A 9,723-nucleotide genomic window follows, 5' to 3' on the forward strand; every position below is an offset into this window, starting at 1 on the left:
GATAGACAGAAACATATCCTATTGGTTTTGTTTCTCTAAAAAACTATGTCTATTAGACTGATAGACCATATTATGAGGCAGAAAATCACAAAAGGATAGAAGAAATGAACAGCATGATCGACCATCTGGATCTAATTGACATTTACAGAACACTCCACCCAAAAACAGCAGAACACACATTCTTCTCCAGTGCACATGAGCAGCATTCACCAGGATGAAACAGACCTTCATCAATTTAAAAGAAGTAAAACTACACAAAATATGCTTTCTGGACATAATGAAATTGAGCTAGAAATCAATAGAAAAATGGCAGGCAAATGTCAAATCACTTGGCGATTAACAAACGTGCTCCCAACTAATGCATAGGTAAAATATTAACTCTCAATGGAAATTAGAAACCATTTGGAACTAAGTAAAAATGAAAATACAACATATCATAATTTGTGGGGTATAGCTAAAGCAGCGCTTAGAGGAAAATGTATAGCATCAAATCCATATATTAGAAAAGAAAAAAAGTCTCAAATCAATAATCTAATAAGTTGCCCTGTTAAGAAACTGGGGAAAATAGAGCAAAATATATTAGAAAAGAATAAAGGCCTCAAATCAATACTCTAGTAAGTTGCCATGTTAAGCAACTGAGGAAGATAGAGCAAAATAAACCTAAATCAAGCAGAAGGGAAAAAATAGGTTTTATTACATTATTTTATATTGCCAGTGATTTCTGAGGAAGATAATTGTTGGAGAAACTAAGCCATCTCAACATCTTTCCTGCCTAGAGATCGGTGGCATATGATTACTCACTAAAAAGAGAGAATGGTTACTAATGTTCTTCCCCATTATGATCCCACATAACTTCCCAATATTATCTTCTCCTTCCCATTTTCTCAAGTCAACTGAGTATTTCAGCTACTGCCAACCATGCATTCCTGCTCTTCATGCTTCTTTTGTTGACATGGTTCCATTTGGAAGTTCCTTGCCCACCTTTATCTTACATTTAAATTCTATTCGACCTTAAGATAAAATGCCTCTATCCTCAGTCCTGCAAACTGAATATTTAGCAGTAAGATGCTGTTTTATATATGTCTTACGTGCATAATTTTATCTAATATTTCTGATAATTCTAAGAGGTAGGTACTAATAGTTTCTGTATCTTTAGACAGTAAGGAGACTGAGGCACAGAACTATTAAATAACTTACCAAAGAGTACACAAGTAGTAAAAAGAGAAACAGAAAGTTGAACCCAGACATGCCTCCTCTTGCATTAATGCCCCTAATCACTTCAGGGCCCTGCTTCCCTTCTCTGAACTTCCCAAGGATCACATCGACACCTATCATGGCACTTATCAAACTCTGCCTGGAGTTTCAGTCTTTGTGTCCTTATCTCAACTCCCTTAGTAGATTCTTAGTCTCCAGAGCACAAAGACCAGACCATATCAATTTTTTATCGCATTAAATTAAGGCTCTATACATATTTGTGGGATGGAGGGGGGGCCACCAAAGCCTTCAGGTGGTGCCCTAAGTGCTTTAAGAGAACAAGTGATACTGACCCTTATCCAATGGAGAAAATTCTCTGAACTTGCAGAAAATTCTAAAGATCTGATACCATGAGATTGTTCTGTGTCAGCCTTTCTTCTCACAATCACCACCTCCCTCCCTGAAACAAAGCATGTTCTAATAACATCTGTGTTCTAAAGAAGTGTCAGCTCTCACTGGGTAACAGCAGCTCAGCAAAGAGTGACGCGTCACCTGTCAGCGCATCCACTCAGTCCCTTCAAGTTGTAAAAACTGTAAAAAGCAAATCAACCTACAAAACAAAAGGCGGCAGGAAGGAGGGAGAGAAAGAGAGAAAGGAAGGAAGGAGAGAAAAAGAGAGAGATGGAGAGAAGGAAGGAAAGGAAAGGAAAGGAAAAAGAAAAGGGAGAAAGAAGCAAAGGAAGGAAGGACAGAAAGAGAGAGAGATGGAGAGAAAGAAGGGAGGAAAGGAAAGGGAAGGGAAGGGAAGGGAAGGAAAGGGGAGGGGAGGGGAGGGGAGGGAAGAGAAGGGAAGGGAAGGGAAGGGGAGGGAAAAGAAAAGGGAGAAAGAAGCACAGCTGGTGTTCGTGACTTGGGTGAAGGGAAGGTTACTGCAGTTTGAGGGCCAGGGAAGACTCTGCTGAACTGGTAATATCTGAGCTGAGCCCGGGCATGCAAAGATCTGAAGAAAGAGTATGCTGGCCGGGCACGGTGGCTCACACCTGTACTTTAGGTCAGAAGTTTGAGACCAGCCTGGCCAACATGGTGAAACTCCATTTCTATTAAAAATACAAAAAAATGGCCGGGTGTGGTGTAATCCTAGCTGCTCTGCTCAGGAGGCTGAGGTGGGAGGATTGCTTGAACCTGAAAGATGGAGGTTGCAGTGAGTGGAGATTGCACCGCTGCACACTCCAGCGAGACTCCATCTCAAAAAAAAAAAAAAAAAAAAACGTGTGCTGGATGAAGAGATCTTTACGTTCCCCATCCCATGGCAAGAATGAACCTGGTGTTTATGAGAGCTGGCAAAGTTGGCATGACCAGAAGCAGTAGGCAACAGGGGAGGCTGAGAAGGGGCTGGGGGTGCACAGGGGCCAGGCATGAGCAGCTCCACAGAGCACGGGAAGGAGGCTGGACCGGACTTAGAGGGTAACGGGCAGCCCAGATACATTTGCCAATGGACACTGCCAGAAAATTACTCTGACTGCGCTATAGATCCTCGGTTCCCGGGGTGGAGGGGAGCAACCCTGGAAGTCGAGCTGAGACGCCTTTGAGGACATCCAGCCACGAGTGATGGCGACTTGGACCAGGGAAGTGGAGGTGGGAGTGGAGCAGAGAGATGTGGGTAAAGTCAAGGCATCCTTTTGGAAACAGAGCTGACAAGATGCGATGATGGATTAGACGAGGCCAGGTGGAGAATCTGGGGGACGGGACTGACTCCTGGACTCTTGGATAAGCAGCTGGTGGGGGCAGCAGGCATGCCCTGGATGAGAAGCAGGCTGGGGAGGAGCAGGCTGCGGCCTCAGACAGCAGAACCTGGAGGAAGGAGGTCCTGACCCCACAGGGAATCAGCATCCGAGGTCCTGCCCGCCCGAGTCCATGTGGGTCTCGACAGGCACCTGCTGTGACTCATGAGAGTAGGCTGCAGTCATCCCAAGCCTGCCTCTGTGTCAGGGCCCTAAGGAGTGCCTGAACGCTGGGAGACTCACAGGTGCAGCGATCAGGTCAAAACCTGGGGAGTCACCCCCGGGGGGCCTGGATCCTCCGTCTCAGGCAGGCTCCCATTTCCCAGCTCTCTGGGCCTGTCCCATATCGGGGACTGTGAGGCTCCGGAGAATTCCCCCAGTGCCCACTGGGCCTGTCCCATATCGGGGACTGTGAGGCTCCGGAGAATTCCCCCAGTGCCCACTGGGTCTGTCCCATATCGGGGACTGTGAGGCTCCGGAGAATTCCCCCAGTGGCCACTGGGCCTGTCCCGTATCGGGGACTGTGAGGCTCCGGAGAATTCCCCCAGTGCCCACAGGAACCACTTCAGAAGCCGCTTGCACAACCAAAAACATCCTTGTCTACTGTGGGGCTTGTCATTGAAAGGGGGTGGTGACACCCACGTCTGACGTGTGTTTACATCCACTTCAGTGGTGAGAACCTCCCTGCCTCCCGTCCCTGTCTAACTGCTAACTGCCCCATCCCGAGCTGCTAACAAAAGAGTCCTTCATGCCCCTTAGATGTTGCCTGTGTATCTTTTCTCAGGGCTTATCCGTATTTATTTGTTTTCGATGTGATGTTTTGCTAAGTGTCCGTGGATCGTGTCTCGGTTGCCAAGTGAGCTGGACTAGAATAGAGAAGGAGGCAGCCATCAGTGTCGTTAATTCCTTAAAAGGCATTTCTTAAAAACAAGAAAGCAGCAGCACCCTGTCAGCGTCTCTGTCAGTTTCTCTTCTGTCCTCAGCTGTCATTCATCTTTCCAGAATGAAAGGCACCTGCCTACCTGAGTCCCCAGAGCACAGCTAGACACCCCCCCCCCCGCCCCAGCTCTACTCCCGAGCCCTGAAACCCCAGCCACGCTCTGTCCTTTCATGATGCCACGTGGAAGGCAATAGATCAGATGTCACTTTTGACTCCCAGTTATGATAAAAAGAAGGGGAATGAACTGAGGAGACTCTCCCTGGCTGGCAGAAAGTTCAGCAGGGTTGACGTTTTTATCTTTTGCTTTCATCTGTAGTTTCATTTTACTCGGAGGTTAGTTGATCATATAGCTAAGAGATCCCTGTGCATCTCTGGCGCTAAAATATTTAGTAAATCTGGAAGAAAATGGTTTCATAAACTTCCCAGCTGTTAGACTGCATTTCTAGTTGGCCTCATTTCCCATAAAGACTTACAACCCACGGAAACTCCAGAGGAGCAGGGTTATCTCACGTCATGTTGTTCTAAAATAAAATGGCAAAAGCTATTGGCTGTTTAATGAGTCTGGGACTTCTCTCATTAGAAAGGGAATAAGAGGGATTCCATAAAGGGGATGACTTTGCGGATGGGGGTTTTGGGTCTAGGGGAGCACGGTTTGCAGTCACCCAGAGGCTCTCCTGCTGTATCTATGGGTCGGGGTACAGGGGACAAGGAGGGGAGCGGGAAGCGTGTAAGTATGTGTCCCAGCATCCCAGCATTCAACCTCGCTCTCGAAGTCACAGGCAGCCTCCCAGCCTCAGGGGGAGAGGGACAACAGAAAACATATGTGAAGGGATGAATAATGATTTCTGTGTCTCAACGATTTTATTTATTTCCCTGACTCTAAATTTTGGATGTCTATAAACCACACTTTAAAAAAATTCTCTTAAGTCAGAATGTGAGGAATTTGGGAAATTGAAAATGTTTGTGCCCTGAGCTCATTCGTTTGCCTCCCATTTACCAACTCCAAGTGGTTCCACATCACTGAGGAAAAATACGCTATTTAGGCAATTACCAAAGATCATATTTCCTGAACTCTGATCCATAGCATAACCTTTTGCATGTCACTTTAAACTCACTAATTACCATTTTTAGTAGAAATGCAGTGGCTGCAGGGGCGTTGCTTGTGTGCCTCACTCCTCTTTTTTTTTGGAGACGGAGTCTCACTCTGTCGCCCAGGCTGGAGTGCAGTGGTGTGATCTCGGCTCACTGCAACCTCCGCCTCCCGGGTTCAAGCAATTATCATGCCTCAGCCTCCCGAGTAGCTGGGATTATAGTTATGCGCCACCACTCCAGGCTAATGTTTGCATTTTGAGTACAGACGGGGTTTCGCCATGTTGGCCAGGCTGGTCTCACACTCCTGACCTCAGGTGATCCGCCACCTTGGCCTCCCAAAGTGCTGGGATTACAGGCGAGAGCCACCATGCCTGGCCCTCACTCCTTCTCTGGTTCTTTGTTACATTATTTCTATAATGGCATAAACTATTCTTTTTGTTGTTTGTTTTCGCTTTTCAGACAGGGTCTTGCTGTGTTTCCCAGGCTGGAGTGCAATAATGCAATCCTGGCTCCCTGCAGCCTCGACCTCCCAGGATCAAATCCTCCCACCTCAGCCTCCTGAGTAGCTGGGACTACAGGCGTGCGACATGACACCCAGCTAACTTTTCATTTTGTTTTTATTTTTTGTAGAGATGGGGTCTCACTATGCTATCCAGGCTGGTCTTGAACTTCCGGGCTCAAGGGATCCGCTCCCCTAAGCCTCCCAAACTGCTGGGATTACAGGCGTGAGCCACCATCCCCAGCCCAGAAACTATTCTTTTTAAATGTATTTCTTTTGTACATGTGCTCAGAGATTATTCAACACAAAGCATGCCAAGTGGTAATGATAAATGTAGAAAGTAACAGTTTGTAATCCATTTACATGAATCACAGTAAGCTACAGAACAGCACATTCTTCTGAGAGCCTTTGGCCTAGGATTTCAATCATATCCTGTTGGGGCGATGGATTGGAAAAAGTCCCCTGGAGAACTGGGGCTCCCAACCTGTACACTGACAATTTCAGGAAAATCTTTTCAAAATTATTTACAAAAATCAGAATAAAGTATTTCTAAGGAGTAAAAAAACCCTGGGAAAGATGTCGTGTGAGAGAGAGAAGCAGAGGCCGGGCGCGGTGGCTCGCGCCTGTAATCCCAGCACTTTGGGAAACCGAGGCCGGTGGATCACCTGAGGTTAGGAGTTTGAGACCAGCCTGACCAACATGGAGAAACCCCGTCTCTACTAAAAAATACAAAATCAGCCAGGTGTGGTGGTGCGTGCCTGTAATCCCAGCTACTCGGGAGGCTGAGGCAGGAGAATTGCTTGAACCTGGGAAGCGGAGGTTGCAGTGAGCCGAGATCTCACCATTACACTCCAGTGTGGGCAACAAGAGTGAGACTCCGTCTCAAAGAGAGAGAGAGAGAGAGAGAGAAGGAGAGAAAGAGAGAGAGAGAAGGCTGAACCATTGATTATAACCAGCAGAGCCAGTTGGCAGTTACTGCACAGCCAGCCACCCGTCTCATTGAGACCTGCGGGAACAGCCACTAAATGAGTGGGAAGAGATGACCCCTGCACACGGCCCTGCTCCAAAATCACCACTGTGTCTGCTACCCGCCTTGTTTCCCTCTGGCAGAAAAATAACCTTGAGCCGTGCAGCTGCTGAGCTGAACATCCAGAGGACCCAAGCACATCCGAACCTGTGAGTGCCACAGCAGCAGCACTGGAATGGGGAAGTTTTCACTCATTCTGGAAGATGAGAATGCACACCTGAAACCATGATCTTTTTGAGATTTTTAATAACAAGCATACTTTTAGACTGCTCTTAGGTGCTGTTGTCTGAATTTATAGAGAGAGACTCCTCAGTCAGGCAGGCTGTCCAGTGGGGCCAAGTCTTGCCAGAAGGTTAAGTCACCATCCCCTTCCTTCACCATCTTCATCTCATGATCAGAGACAATGTCATCATCATCCTCAAAGTGATCACTGGTAGGGCAGCCGCCAACGCCGACTCTGCCCCAAGTGCCTACCTGCAGGCATCTGCTGACTCCTTAGGACAACTCTAGGAAGTTTATGCTATTTTATTTTTACTTTGTGGAGACCAGGTCTCGCTCTGTCGCCCCCGCTGGAGCGTAGTGGTGTGACCACAGCTCACAGCAGCTTTGACCTCCTGGACTCCAGTCATCCTCCTGCTTCAGCCTCCCAAGTAGCTGGGACTACAAGCATGTGCAACCATATGCCCAGGTAAACTTTTAAAATTTTTTGTAGGCTGGGCGCGGTGGCTCAAGCCTGTAATCCCAGCACTTTGGGAGGCCGAGACGGGTGGATCATGAGGTCAGGAGATCAAGACCATCCTGGCTAACACGGTGAAACCCCGTCTCTACTAAAAAATACAAAAAACTAGCCGGGCGAGGTGGTGGGCACCTGTAGTCCCAGCTACTCGGGAGGCTGAGGCAGGAGAATGGCGTAAACCCAGGAGGCAGAGCTTGCAGTGAGCTGAGATCCCGCCACTGCACTCCAGCCTGGGCAACAGAGCAAGATTGTGTCTCAAAAAAAAAAAAATTTTTTTTTGTAGAGATGAGTCACTATTTTTAAAACCTTCTTTGCAGATGAGGAAACTAAAGTTCTGAGGGGTAAAGTAAGTTCCCCAAGGTCGGTTTGTGAGTGGAGGATTAAAGATTCCAATGCAGGGAGCCTCACTCCAGCACCCGAGTTCTTCACCACTCCACCACATACTTTCTGTAGGTCCTAAACATTCTGAAAGAAAACTATCTTACAAAAAAGAAGTGCACAAGTAGGGTTTATCATTACCTTGATATTATATTCTGTGGTGCGTGAAGACGTTATCGTCCCCAGACACACGCCCTGTGGTCACCTCTAACTCAATTCTCTCACACTCACATCTCAGACAGACACACAGGCTCACAATCACGTGCACCACCAAGAGGATTGTTTTTACGTTTTTATGACGATTTCATGTGTAGCTACTCAAAGGCTTTGGAAACCTTCCCGTCTCATAGCATCTTCAAGAGAATGTTTCTTTCTTTAACTCATGAGAAAAAAACAACAACAATAACAACAAAAAACCTACCTAGTCCGACCTTGCTCAAGGCTTTTTAACAGTAGACCCTCTTCCTCGGCCGCAGTAATGAAGAATAAAAATGAGTGGTCAAGACACTCAGCCGTGTCCTCATGAAGAGAGAAACAGCACCACTCACACTCCACTCTGCTTGATACAGTCAGAGCCACCTTGGGAAGAATTTCCAATTTGACAGTCATGTGGAATGAGGAAACAAATGTGGAGGGAACATGTTTGTAAGAATTTACATCCAGCCTGTGCAACATGGCAAAACCCTGTCTCTACTAAAAGTATAAAAATTAGCCAGGCATGGTGGTACGCACCTGTAGTCCCAGCTACTCGGGAGGCTGAGGCAGGAGAATGGCTTGAACCTGGGAGGCGGAGGTTGCAGTGAGCCGAGATCACACCATTGCACTCCAGCCTGGGTGACAAAGTGAAACACTTTGTCTCAAAAAAATTAAAAAAAAAAAAAAAAAAAAATTCCAGGACTCACTGTTTTTTCTATTTGAGGGGAAGGAATGATGTGTTGGGGCAATTAGATGTAAATTTTGGCAGGAACTCAAGAATGACAAATACAAGAAAACTCAGGAAGGAGTGAAACTTCTCCATATGCCACTCCCCACACACTAGGTTAAAACCATGGCAAAAATGTGTTGCCAAATAAGTTATGCTATTGCTGCATAAATACAAGGCATTGCTGGGTTTGTTGTTTTCTGTGTGTGTGTTATTTTCTTTTGCTGTGTTACCTAAGCCAAATATGAACTAATATACAAGTACACACAGTAACCATGAATGCAGTCACACAAGTAATGATGTATGCTGTATACAGATTGTTGATGTTTTTGGTTCTTTGCAGGGTTGGAATAAATAGAGAACAGAGGCAGAGCATCCAAGAAGGAAAAATAGAAGCTCCTGGCAGATGCTGAAACCAGAAAGAGTCATGAGAAGATAGTAATGGGATATGACACTATGGCACTGTCTGTCAGGGCTGTGTCAGTTACCAACCCATCTGATAGAAACAGAAGGAAAACAAACTGGTCCATGGAAGGAAAGGCCAGTGGTGATGCTGGCTGCAGGCACAGCTGGATCCAGGACTCAGGTGATATCCTGGGATTCAGCTTTGTCCTCCCCAATGCTGGCCTTCTTTTCAGACCCTTTCCTTGCTGTGGATATTTACAAGCAGTGCCAAGCCTGGACTCACTCTCTGACTTGTCTTAATTATGTCATTAGACAGCTTTTCTTTTCTCTTTTTTTCTTTTCTTCTTTGAAACAGGATCTCCTTCTGTCACCAAGGCTGGAGTGCAATGGTACAATCACAGCTCACTGCAGCCTCGACCCTCTGGGTTCAAAGAATCCTTCCACCTTAGCCTCCCCAGTAGCCAGGACCACAGGCATGCACTACCACACCGAGCTAATTCTTTCATTTTTTGTAGAGACAGGGGTCTCACTACATTTCCCAGGCTGGTCTCGAACTCCTGACCTCAAGTTATCTACCTGCTTTGGCCTCCCAAAGTGATAGGATTACAGGCATGAGCCACCACGCCTGGCCTATTATTACTTTTTTGAGACAGGGTCTTTCTTGTTCGCCCAGGCTGGAGTGCGGTGGTGTGATCATGGCTCGCTGTAGCCTTGACCTCCTGTCTCTACGATTTTTTTTTTTTTTTTTT

Source organism: Colobus angolensis, unplaced genomic scaffold, assembly GCF_000951035.1.
Source record: "Colobus angolensis palliatus isolate OR3802 unplaced genomic scaffold, Cang.pa_1.0 Scaffold115, whole genome shotgun sequence".
In the NCBI taxonomy this organism is placed as follows: domain Eukaryota; kingdom Metazoa; phylum Chordata; class Mammalia; order Primates; family Cercopithecidae; genus Colobus; species Colobus angolensis.